The sequence below is a fragment of the Tachyglossus aculeatus genome, chromosome 3 (genome assembly GCF_015852505.1).
Source record: "Tachyglossus aculeatus isolate mTacAcu1 chromosome 3, mTacAcu1.pri, whole genome shotgun sequence".
NCBI classification, from domain to species: Eukaryota; Metazoa; Chordata; class Mammalia; order Monotremata; family Tachyglossidae; genus Tachyglossus; species Tachyglossus aculeatus.
Genome location: NC_052068.1, coordinates 109632743 through 109645981, shown reverse-complemented (window position 1 = coordinate 109645981; position 13239 = coordinate 109632743). Strand labels below are relative to the sequence as shown.

At 41.9% G+C, this 13239-nt stretch overlaps 1 pseudogene; it reads left to right on the top strand.

The window, feature by feature from the left end:
* The first annotated feature begins 7065 nt into the window (after positions 1 to 7065).
* Positions 7066 to 7938, top strand: LOC119925402 (annotated as a pseudogene).
* The last annotated feature ends 5301 nt before the right edge of the window (positions 7939 to 13239 follow it).

Here is a 13239-nt window from a genome sequence, read left to right as displayed (position 1 = left end):
ACAGCCCACCCCGCACCCTCTGCTCCTCTGCCGCTAATCTCCTCACTGTATCTAGTTCTTGCCTGTCCCGCCATCGACCCCCGGCCCACGTCATCCCCCGGGCCTGGAACGCCCTCCCTCTGCCCATCCACCAAACTAGCCCTCTTCCTCCCTTCAAGGCCCTACTGAGAACTCACCTCCTCTAGGAGGCCTTGCCAGACTGATCCCCTTCCTTCCTCTCCCCCTCGTCCCCCTCTCCATCCCCCCATCTTACCTCCTTCCCTTCCCCACAGCACATGTATATATGTTTGTACATATTTATCACTCTATTTATTTATTCATTTATTTTACTTGTACATTCCTATTCTATTTATTTTATTTTGTTAGTATGTTTGGTTTTGTTCTCTGTCTCCCCCTTTTAGATTGTGAGCCCACTATTGGGTAGGGACTGTCTCTATATGTTGCCAACTTGTACTTCCCAAGCGCTTAGTACAGTGCTCTCCACACAGTAAGCGCTCAATAAACACGATTGATGATGATGATCAAAAGGATTGTCTCCTCTAGAGGACATAGACAGAACACTACTTGAAGAACTGTATTATTTGGCCCAGATGAAATCAAACAGTAAGCACCCTGGCTCCTTGATTTATTTCTCTAGAATGAGAATTGTGTACTTTGAAGTTTGGAATATTTTCTAGAGAAGTACAGGTGGCAGCCAATTGCCCTACCAAACTAGGAAAAACATTACTTTATTAAAATGTTCAAGGAATGCCCGAGGGGTGGAGGCATCCCTAAGGAACAGAGGGCATTTTTTAAAAAATCTGACCTCTCATATTTAAACATTACCAGCTTTGAAATCTACCTCTATTTCTCCCAGGAAATTATTGGTTTTTCAGGTGTACAGGATACAATTCATTCTCAGTGTGATATGCACGCACAAATTCAATCTCACCATTCTTTCATTCAATCGTACATACTGAGCACTTACTGTGTGCAGAGCACTGTACTAAGCACTTAGGAAGTACAAGTTGGCAGCATATAGAGATGGTTCCTACCCAACAACGAGCTCACAGTCTAGAAGGGGGAGACAGATAACAAAACATGTGGACAGGTGTCAAGTCGTCAGAACAAATAGAATTGAAGCTAAATGCACATCATTAACAAAAATAAATGGAATACGTACAAGTAAAATAAATAGAGTAGTAAATCTGTACAAACATATATAGAGATGCTTTGGGGATGGGATGGGATGGAATGGCCAGGATTACAGGGGCAACTGAGGGGCCTGGGGCGTGGGGGAGGGTGGAATGGGAAGACCCCAGATGGGTGAGTGGGGATAAGGGCACGATGATGGAGAGGGTGGGTTGATGTGGGGTCGGTGCAGGGCTCTGTCCCAAGAGACAGGAGATAAAACTGCCCCTCCTTCCCTCTCCACTTCCATCAGTCTCCGCCCTATACACTAACCTCCCCAGCAGCAGAAATTTCTCCCTATCTCTAGGACAAGAATGGACTCCCCTTTCCCTCCCCCCGGGCCAGACGGAGAGGCCCCGCACCCACGTCATTCTCAACACTGTTGTCTTTAAATGGGAATCTGAAGACACTACGCTAATTAAGAGCTACAAGCTACAATAACAAGCTAGATTTCTTTTAAGTGACTTTAGTGGAGTAATTAGTAAAAGGCAGTGTGATTTTAATAGAAAAAGTTACCCAATAACTTATTTCATGCATTGCCTTGTTTCAGTCCTTCAGAAGTGTCACTCCATAGATGAGAAAGTTCAAAATATATGGAGTGCTGCAACTGAATGCAGATCTTTTGGAGTTATTAAAGGTCACATTTTTTTTTCAGAATTGAAGCTCCAGTGCTTAGCATCATCACTACTTTGACAAGTAAAATTGGTCTTCAACCTTGTGAAACATCAGCTATAACCAAAATGGGAGTCCACGATTTTTAAAGTATGTTATACATATGCTAGCCGTGCTTGGATTGAACTGTGGATCTTTTTGCTTAAAGGGGCACACTATCTCTTCAGCTAGGGAACCACTCATCATAGTCCAATTAAACTTGTTAGCTTAATTGATGGACAGAGTAAACCTCCAAACTCAGAGAGGAATCCTTCTATCCTCTTCATAGAGGTGAGTAGATAAGGTAAAAAATTATGCACTATTGATGGTTTAACATGTTAGAGGCTTTTCATTCATTCATTCATTCATTCATTCAATCGTTGTTATTGAGTGCTTACTGTGTGCAGAGCACTGTACTAAGCGCTTGGGAAGTACAAGCTGGCAACATATAGAGACGGGCCCTACCCAACAAGGGGCTCACAGTCTAGAAGGAGGAGACAGACAACAAAACAAAACATGTGGACAAGTGTCAAGTCATCAGAACAAATAGAAATAAAGCTAGATGCACATCATTGACAAAATAAATAGAATAGTAAATATGTACAAGTAAAATAAGTAGAGTAATAAATCTGTACAAACATATATGCAGGTGCTGTGGGGAGGGGAAGGAGGTAGGGCCGGGGGATGGGGAGGAAGAGAGGAAAAAGTGGGCTCAGTCCGGGAAGGCCTCCTGGAGGAGGTGAGCTCTCAGTAAGGCTTTGAAGGGAGGAAGAGAGCTAGCTTGGCAGATGTGTGGAGGGAGGGCATTCCAGGCCAAGGGGAGGACGTAGACCGGGGGTCGACAGCGGGACAGGTGAGAATGAGGTACAGTGAGGAGGTTAGCAGCAGAGGAGCAGAAGATGTGGGCTGGGCTGAAAAAGGAGAGAAGGGAGGTGAGGTAGGAGGGGGCGAGGTGATGGAGAGCTTTGAAGCCGAGAATGAGGAGTTATTGCTTGATGCGTAGGTTGACAGGCAGCCACTGGAGATTTTTGAGGAGGGTAGTAACATGCCCAGAGCGTTTCTGCACAGAGATGATCCGGGCAGCAGCGTGAAGTATAGACTGAAGTGGGGAGAGATAGGAGGACGGGTGATCAGAGAGGAGGCTGATGCAGTAATCCAGTCGGGATAGGATGAGAGATTGAACCAGCAAGGTAGTGGTTTGGATGGAGAGGAAAGGGGGGATCTTGGCGATATTGAGGAGGTGAGACCGGCAGGTTTTTTGGCCGATTGGATGTGAGGGGTGAACGAGAGAGTGGAGTCGAGAATGACATCAGGGTCGCGGGCTTTGTGAGACTGGAAGGATGGTAGTGCTGTCTACAGTGATGGGAAAGTCAGGGAGAGGGCAGGGTTTGGAAGGGAAAATAAGGAGGTCAGTGTTGGACATATTGAGTTTTAGATGGTGGGCAGACATCCAGATGGAAATGTCCTGAAGTCAGGAGGAGACCCGAGCCTGAAAGGAAAGAAAGAGAGCAGGGGCAGAGATGTAGATTTGGGTGGCATCAGCGTAGAGATTAGAGTTGAAGCCGTGGGAGCATATGAGTTCAGCAAGGGAGTGAGTGTAGACAGGGAACAGAAGCAGAACAAGAACTGACTTCTGAGGGACCCTACAGTAAGTGGATGGGAGGGGGAGGAGGAGCCCGCAAAGAAGACCGAGAATGAAAGGCCAGAGAGATAAGAGAAGAACCAGGAGAGGCCGGAGTTTGTGTAGCCAAGGTTGGATAATGTGTTCAGGAGAAGGGGATGGTCCACAGTGTCGAAGGCAGCTGAGAGGTCGAGGAGGCTTAGGATAGAGTAGTAGCCATTGGATTTGACAAGAAGGAGGTCATTGGTGACCTTTGAGAGGGCAGTTTCTTTGGAGTGTAGGGGACAGAAACTAGATTGGAGGAGGTCAAGGAGAGAGTTGGCGTTGGGGAATTCGAGGCAGTGGGTGTAGACGACTCGTTCAAGGAGTTTGGAAAGGAATGCGCCCCCGTTTTCCTCTCCCCCTCCCCATCCCCCCAAACCCACTTCCTTCCCCTTCCCACAGCACCTGTATATATGTTTGTACAGATTTATTACTCTATTTTACTTGTACATATTTACTACTTATTTTGTCAGTGAGGTACTTCTAGCTTTACTTCTATTTATTCTGATGACTTGACACCTGACCACATGTTTTGTTTTGTTTGGTTTTGTTTTGTTGACTGTCTCCCCCTTCTAGACTGTGAACCCGTTGTTGGGTAGGGACCGTCTCTATATGTTGCCAATTTGTACTTCCCACACGCTTAATACAGTGCTCTGCACACTGTAAGTGCTCAATTAATACGATTGAATGAATAAATAGTAGGAGGGTGATAGGGCGATAATTAGAAGGGGAGAGCATGGGGATTGGAGAGAGGGGAGGAGTGACTTCTATCTGTTTGACTCCTTCCTGTGGTTGTACTAGTAAACAGTTACTCTAATTTTTAGCTTTATTAAAGTTTTTATATTTTCTTTGGATCAAAAGTTAGTGAAAATCAAATCAAGTCACACACATTTCTCTCTGAGAAAATTGCTGGCAGATAGAAGAGATTAAAGCACCGTTAGCTATTTAATGGAGCATATATTTCACCCCTTCATTCATTCAATCATATTTATTGAGCACTTCCTGTGCGCAGAGCACTGTACTACTCGCTTGGGTAAGTACAATAAAACAATAAATAGTCACATTCCCTGCCCACAAATTTATAGGATTATTCTTTTTAAGTTTATTGTTTTAACTATTTATTTTAATTTTCACAATATTGGTAGTCTGAGTCATGTTTCAGAATTTTTCCTCAATTTCTCCATTTGAGTCTTACACAACACTGTTACTTTATTGTTTCAGACTTTTGGTTAGATTTCAGAGTAAGCAGAACAATTTCTAGCAGGTCTTCGTAGAGTTACTTCTAAATAAATTCCTTTGTTAATATGGATATATGGACAGTCGCTTCAGAGGGAATACATATCCATAACTTATTTATACTAATGACTGTCTTCCCCTCTAGACTGTACATTACTCTGAGTTAGGGAATGTGTCTGCCAGTTCTGTTATGTTTTACTCTCCCAAGCACTTTGTACAGTGCTCCACATACAATAAGTACCCAATGAAACGAAAATGGATAATTTGATTCTATGCTTTCACTGAGCATTTAAACACACTGGAAAAATTACTCTGCTTCAGGATTCTTGCCATTACATGTATTACTTAATTTGGATGTATTCTCCAACCCATTTTCTGCTTCATCCTTTAAACAGAGTTTATGAACTCAGAAAATAAGTCTGTAACTTTTACCCTTAACCAGTTAAATTTAGGGAAATTTTCAGTATGGAATTGTGCTAATTTGAATTTGCATGCTTACACAAATACATACACTATGTGAGTATGATTGATAAAATTAATGAGGGACTCTTAATTCCCCCCAATTGAGTACATGAAAAGATTGTTCCTGGAAGCATTGGTGCATTTGCTATATAGCTTGTACCCTTATTTTCGTTTCACACTCTGTGCCCTGGGCTTCTTGAATCCTCTCCTCTTAGAGTCACCACATTTCTAATGTCTGCACACTCATCTGATCTGTCCTCCTGCTTCCTCCCAACTGTCCATCATCAATCCCCTCCTTGCGTTTTTGCTTCACTGTATCTTGGAAATACTTCATTTTTTTACCTCAGTTTAGAGGTAAACCCTCATTTATTCTCACATGTATAACCAGCTCAAGGCATAAAGCATTCATCACTGCTTTAGTGCTGGGAAATTAACCAGAGAACCTGAAGAAAGGGACTGCTGGGTTATGATCTCCTCCCCATCTTCCCTGCCTCTACCTCCTTTCCCTCCCCACATCACCTGTGTATATGTCTATACAGATTTATTACCCTATTTATTTTACTTGTACAGATTTACATAGTCTATTTATTTTATTCTGTTAATATGTTTTGTTTTGTTGTCTGTCTCCCTCTTCTAGACTGTCATCCCGTGGTTGGGTAGAGACCATCTCTATATGTTGCCAACTTGTACTTTCCAAGCGCTTAGTACAGTTCTGTGCACACAGTAAGTGCTCAATAAATGCGATTGAATGAATGAATGGTGTGATTTTGTCTTGTAAGTTTCATCTCTATAAATAGCAATGTAAAAGAATGCAAGTCAGGACAAAGCATTATGAACTGATCCTCAGTAGGAGAGCTAACACAATCAACCAATCAATGTTCTTTATCGAGCACTTATTATATGCAGAGCACTGTACTAATCACTTGGGAGTGTACAACAGAATCAGTGGACACATTCCCTGTCCATAATGAGCTTACAGTCTAGAAGGAGAGACAGATATCAATAGGAGTGAATAATTTATAATACAAAATTTAAAGATATGCATATAAGTGTTGTTGGGTGGGGGGGGGAGGTAATTATGAAATATCCAAAAGTCACTGATCCAAGTCCACAGACATAAATAACAGGAATTGCAATAAAATGCATATGAGAGGAGATGGAATTAATTGCATTAGGTTAAATGATTTTATGGGAGGGTAGGATTTTTGGAGTATGTCTTTTTTCTCCTTTGTTGCCTGGGTGAGAATTAGGCTATTAGCCTCCTTTTGAGTGTGAAAGCAAAGATAGACCTAACATTCATTCATTCAATCGTATTTCTTGAGGGCTTACTGTGTGCAGAGCACTGTACTAAGCGCTTGGGAAGTACACGTTGGCAACATATAGAGACGGTCCCTACCCAACAGCGGGCTCACAGTCTAGAAGGGGGAGACAGACAACAAAACAAACCATATAAACCAAATAAAATAAATGGAATAAATATGTACAAGCAAAATAAATACATAGAGTAATAAATATGTACAAACATATATACATATATAGGTGCTGTCGGGAGGGGAAGGAGGTAAGGTGGGGGGGATGGGGAGGGGGAGTAGGGGGAAAAGAAGGAGGGAGCTTAGTTTGGGAAGGCCTCCTGGAGGAGGTGAGCTCTCAGTAGGGCTTTGAAGGGAGGAAGTGCTTGGCGGATGAGCGGAAGGGAGGGCATTCCAGGCCAGGGGGAGGACGTGGGCCGGGGGTCAATGGCGATACAGGTGAGAACGAGGCATAGCGAGGAGGTTAGTGGCGGAGGAGCAGAGGGTGCGGACTGGGATGTAGAAGGAAAAAAGGGAGGTGAGGTAGGAGGGGGTGAGATGATGGAGAGCCTTGAAGCTCTGCATGACACCACCATGACAGAGTTTGTTCTGATGGGATTCTCCAATGCTCCCTAACTGAAGAGTTTTCTTTTTGCAACATTTTTAGTCATTTACATGATGATCCTGATAGGAAATAGCTTCATCATTTTAATAAACAAAACCGATTTTGCTCTCCATACCCCTATGTATTTTTTCCTTAGGAATTTGTCATTAGATGTGGGTTACACTTCTGTGACTCTCCCCGGAATGCTGGCGAACTGTTGGACACAAAGTAGAACGATTCCTTTCTCAGCCTGTGCCGTCCAGATATGTTTCTTTCTTATGTTTAGAACCACGGAGTGCTTCCTCCTGGCTGTGATGGCCTATGATCGTTATGTGGCCATCTGTAACCCCCTACACTATTCAACCATCATGGATGACAAGGCATGTCTCCAGATGGTAGCTGGTTCCTGGTTCGGTGGCATTCTAGTCCAGATAGGGCAGGCATATCAAGTATTCTCCCTGCCTTTCTGTGATTCTAACAAGCTGAACCATTTTTTTCTGTGATATCCCACCAATACTTCAACTGGTCTGTGGGGAAACAGCTATGAATGAATTCTCAGCCTATACTGTAGCTCTGCTCTTTGCAACGGCCCCATTTTTCTTGGTACTCGTGTCCAACATTAAAATCATCTCCAAAATCCTGAAGTTACCTTCAGGCACGGGAAATTGCAAAGCATTCTACACCTGTTCTTCATAGTTGGCACCTCGTTCTTTGGGTCTGTTATTATCACATATCTAAGGCCCGAATCAAGCCACTCAGTGGATGTGGATAAATTTCTGTCTCTTTTCTACATCACTGTAACACTAATGCTTAACCCCATGATATACAGTATGAGAAACAACGAGGTGACTGTTGCCCTGTAAAAATTTCTGTCACAGTCATTCTAAAGGTACTTGAACTAGGAAGCTGTTTTCCTACTGGGTCATCATGCATGGATTCCAAAAAAACTCTATTCCTGGTCCCTAGGTAGCCATCTTCTGGTTACTTCAATAACCCAGAGGGAATACAGATATGCCTTTGACATTCACTCTTTTCCATCCAGGGTGACATTGTTTCAAAATGGAAATCTTTGCCTATTTCACATGCAAAAGGGGTCAGACACCCAGTATGTGGGAACTTGCTTTTACTTCTATTTGCTCCTCAGTTAAATTCATTCTTTCAATCGTATTTTCTGAACACTTAATTTGTGCAGAGCACTGTACTAAGAGCTTGGACAAGTACAATACAGTAATAAAGACAGACAATCCCTACCCACAAGGAGCTCACAGTCTTGGGGCAGAGTGGGAAGGCAGACACCAATGCAAGTAAACAGAAATGAAATGTAATCATTAATTGACTAAGGAGCCTAAGAGTAAATAAGTAATAAACTACACTAAGTGTGGCTCAAATTGGCTTCTCATATTTTATATAACTTTCTTTTTACTTTCATTCATTCAATCATATTTCATTCATTCATTCATTCATTCATTCAATCATATCTATTAAGCGCTTACTGTGTGCAGAGCACTGTACTAAGCACTTGGAAAGTACAATTCGGCAACAAATAGAGACAATCCTTACTCAGCAATGGTCTAGAAGCAGGAAGATGGACAGCAAAGAAAAACAAAGCAAGTAGGCAAGCCTCAAAAGCATCAATTTAAATAAATAGAATTATATATATTCTATATATATAATACAATATGTATATATATATATATATATATATATATATATATATAATCTGTTTAGGGAAGATATAATTTCTTAAATGATTTTTTTCAGAAGAAAAATCAATTTGAGATCCAAATCCTCACAAATATTTCAAGCACCAAGTGGCTGGTCGCAGGAGTTGAACGTTGTAGACAGAGCTAAAGTTTCTAGATACTTAAACCGATAGTTTAGATCTACCTGAACAGTTACAGCCCCATATTCCCAGGCCAATAATCCAAAATTAGGAGGAGGGGCAGAAAAATGGAGGAAACAAAATCTGAGTCAGAGAGAAAGGGATAATGGGATTAATTTTGGTGACAATTGGAATGTCTACATTGAATTTTTTATCATCAAATTTTTTGACAACCTAATGTTATTTTCTGTACTTTGGATGACTTGTTATACCTCTCTGTATAAGAATTAGAACTACAGCTATTTGATTTAATTAGCAAATCCACTGGGAATAAATTACCATATTATATTTTTAGTAACATTCATTCATTCATTCAATCGTATTTATTGAGCGCTTACTGTGTGCAGAGCACTGTACTGAGCGCTTGGGAAGTACAAGTTGGCAACATATAGAGACGGTCCCTACCCAACAGTGGGCTCACAGTCTAGAAGGGGGAGACAGAGAACAAAACAAAACATATTAACAAAATAAAATAATTAGAATAAATACGTACAAATAAAATAAATAAATAAATAGAGTAATAAAAATGTACGAATATATATATGTATATATGTATGTGTATATATATATATAGATATATATATATCTATATATATATATACAGGTGCTGTGGGGAGGGGAAGGAGGTAATCCGGGGAGAGACGAGGAGGGGGAGGAGGGGAGAGGAAGGAGAGGGCTCAGTCTGGGAAGGCCTCCTGGAGGAGATGAGCTCTCAGTAGGCCTTTGTAGGGAGGAAGAGAGCTAGCTTGGCGGATGTGCGGAGGGAGGGCATTCCAGGCCAGGGGGATGACGTGGGCCGGGGGCCGACGGCGGGACAGGCAAGAACGAGGCACGGTGAGGAGATTACTGGCAGAGGAGCGGAGTGTGCAGGCTGGGCTGTAGAAGGAGAGAAGGGAGGTGAGGTAGGAGCGGGCGAGGTGATGGAGAGCCTTGAAGCCGAGGGTGAGGAGTTCTTGCCTGATGCGTAGGTTGATTGGTAGCCACTGGAGATGGCCTTTAATGTGATGTTAAATTCAATAAGCCTAGTGTATAGAGCACGGGCAGCGAAGTCAGAAGGACCTAGGTTCTAATCCTGACTCTGCCACTTGTCTGCTGTGTGAACGTGGACAAGTCACTTCATTTCCCTGGGCCTCAGTTACCCCTTCTGTAAAAATAAGGATTTAAGACTGTGAGTCTTATGTGGGATATAGACTGTGTCCAACCTGATTGGATTTTATCTGTGCCAGTGCATAGAACAGTGCTTGACACATAGTAAGTGCTTAATAGAAATAATCATTATTATCATTATTATTATTAACATTGGAAAATATTATATGGAGAATGTCCTTAGTGTTACTACCAAAAACACATCTATTGTTTAATAGGAACATTCCTATATCTCCTAACAATTGTGACAAAAACATCATTTTTTAAAGCATCAGTTAAGCTAAATGTTTTGAATCAGGCTTAGCAGACAATTCATTATTTGTCTTATGTTGTTAAATCATTTCCGACCCATAGCGACTCCATGGACGTATAATAATAACAGTAGTAATAATAATGATAATAACAATAATAATAGTTCTTAAGCACTTACTATGTGCAAAGCACTATTCTAAGCACTGGGGGCATACAAGGTGACCAGGTTGTCCCACATGGGGTTCACAGTCTTAATCCCCATTTTACAGATGAGGTAACTGAGGAACAGAGAAGTTAAGTGACTTGCCCAAAGTCACATAGGTGACAAGTGGTGGAGTTGGGATTAGAACCCATGACCTCTGATTTCCAAGCCTGTAAACATTCCAATGAGTTATGCTGCTTCTCTCCCAGAACTCCCCACCTCCATCTGCAATCATTCTGATACTATGTCCATAGAGTTTCCTTGGTAAAAATATGGATGTGGTTTACCATTACTTCCTTCCTTGAATCTCTGCCCTCAACTCTCTCTATGCTGTTGCTGCCCAGCACAGGTGAGCTTTGACTTGTAGCAGATTCCCTTCCACGCACAATCCACTGCCCAAGCCAGGAATGGAATGGTATACCTCTGCTTGACTCTGCCTTCAATAGCCAAGACTAGTAGAGTATTGGAAACTCCCCACGTGCAATCCTGAAAGGGGAGACAGTTCCTTATCTAGACTAATTCATAGAGTCATGTCTCTAAACCATTTAATTATATAAACAGAACTGTTTGGTGTGCCTGCCAATGTTTTGTGAGACTCTCTTGGGTTCCAATACATTGAGCTAGATCCTCCTCTATTTTGAATAGCAATGACATCCAGCTCAGTCTCATGGCCCAGGGCAGAACCTTTTGGTTTTGTTTGCTTTCTTTATAGTATTTGTTAAGTGCTTATTATTTGCCGGGTGACCTAATAAGCATAGCAGTAAATGCAAGCCAATCAGTTTTGCCATAAACCATATCCCATTTGGGGCTTATAGTCTTTATTCCTATAATACAGATGAGGTAACAGATATAGAGAAGTGACTTAATAATAATAATAATAATGGTATTTGTTAAGTGCTTAAAATGAGCCAGCCACTGTACTAAGCATTGGGGTGGATACAAGGAAATCATGTTGAGCACAATCTCTGTCCTACGTGGGGCTCACAGTATCAATCCCCATTTTTAAGGTAAGATAACTGAGGCACAGTGAAGTGACTTTCCCAAGGTCACATGTCGGAGAAGCGGGTGAGCCAAGATTAAAACCCATGATCCTCTGACTTCTAGGCCTGTGCTCTATCCACCATGCCATGCTGACTTGCCCACGGTCACACAACAGACATGTGGCAGAGCCAGGATTAGGACACCAGTCCTCGGACTCTGAGGCCTATGCTACTTCTATTAAAGTTGTAAACTCTTTCAGGTCTTGCATCCCACCTCATTCCAATAAGCCTCCTTAAACACTGGGAGAATCGAGGTATCAAACAGTTCTAAGTTCTCAAAACTTTTACTTGTGTTTGAGAGTTTTGAAGAATGTACACATGCAAAAGGAGAAATGTAAAAATTGTATGTTTAGTCCTTATCCTCTTTTATATATCTCCCTGGGTCCATTTCATTCATTCATGCATTCAATTGTATTTATTGAGCTCTTAATGTGTGCACAGCACTGTACTAAGCGCTTGGGAAGTACAAGTTGACAACATATAGAGGCGGTCCCTAACCAACAGCGGGCTCACCATTTGATTGGCTTCTCTTCTTTACATTTGCCTCCTTTAGTTTTATGTCACCATGAAGTTTTGCCTGTTTCTCCCTTCTCTGAGGTTCTCTCTAAATAGGTAGAATTATACTTTGAAGATCCCCCTATGTAATTCATATAGACCTAAGAAAGCACTATACCCACTATAAATCCCTCCCTGACCCTCATCTCCAGAGCCATTACGTATGTATCGGTGATTTATTCATTTATTTATATTAGTGTCTGTGTCCCCGTTAGACTGTAAGCTCACTGTGGGCTGGGAATATAGGTACCGAACTCTTCTGCATTGTTATATTAGACTCTCCCAAGCACTTAGTACAGTGCTCTGCACACAGTAAATGCTCAATAAATGCAACTGATTACCAGCACAATAAATATTAATGATGAATAAATTCTTCTTAATAAAGAGTTTTAATAACAACCAACTGTAGGCCCAAGCCATTATCTTAGGAAGAAATACACGATCACTGCTAACACACCCATCCTCTAATCAATTGATTTTCAGAGCAATCACAAAGTATTTTAGGTTACTTTCATAATGCAATTGATGTGCTTGGACATTTCTTATCTTACTGGACTGAGAGGTGAGGTTGTCTGGAGGAGATGTGATTCATTCATTTATTCATTCATTCATTCAGTCATATTTATTAAGCACCGTGTGCAGAGCAGTGTACTAAGAGCTTATATTAAGCACTAAGCAATGTGAAATGATGTTCAATGTACACTAACCACAGGCAGAAAAGTCAAGAGTCAAGCTACTCTGGTCCCCACCTGTAGAATGCAGAGCTTTGCCCTTTTGGAGAAGCAGGGATATGAACTGTGCTGAGTCCAACGAAGACTGAAAACGGTGAAAGCAGTCTGAACCACAAGTGACAAGAGATTCAGGAGCAACATGGAAGCAACATGAAAGCCACATGGTCTAATGGAAAGAGCCTAAGTCTGGTAGTCACAGGTTCTGGGTTCTAATCCTGTGCAGCCACTTGTCTGCTGTGTGGCCTTGGACAAGTCATTAACTTCTCTGTGCCTCAGCTACCTCATCTGTAAAATGGGAGTTCAATAATCCTCTCTCTGGAAGACTGAGAGCCCTACGTGCAACAGGGACTGTGTCT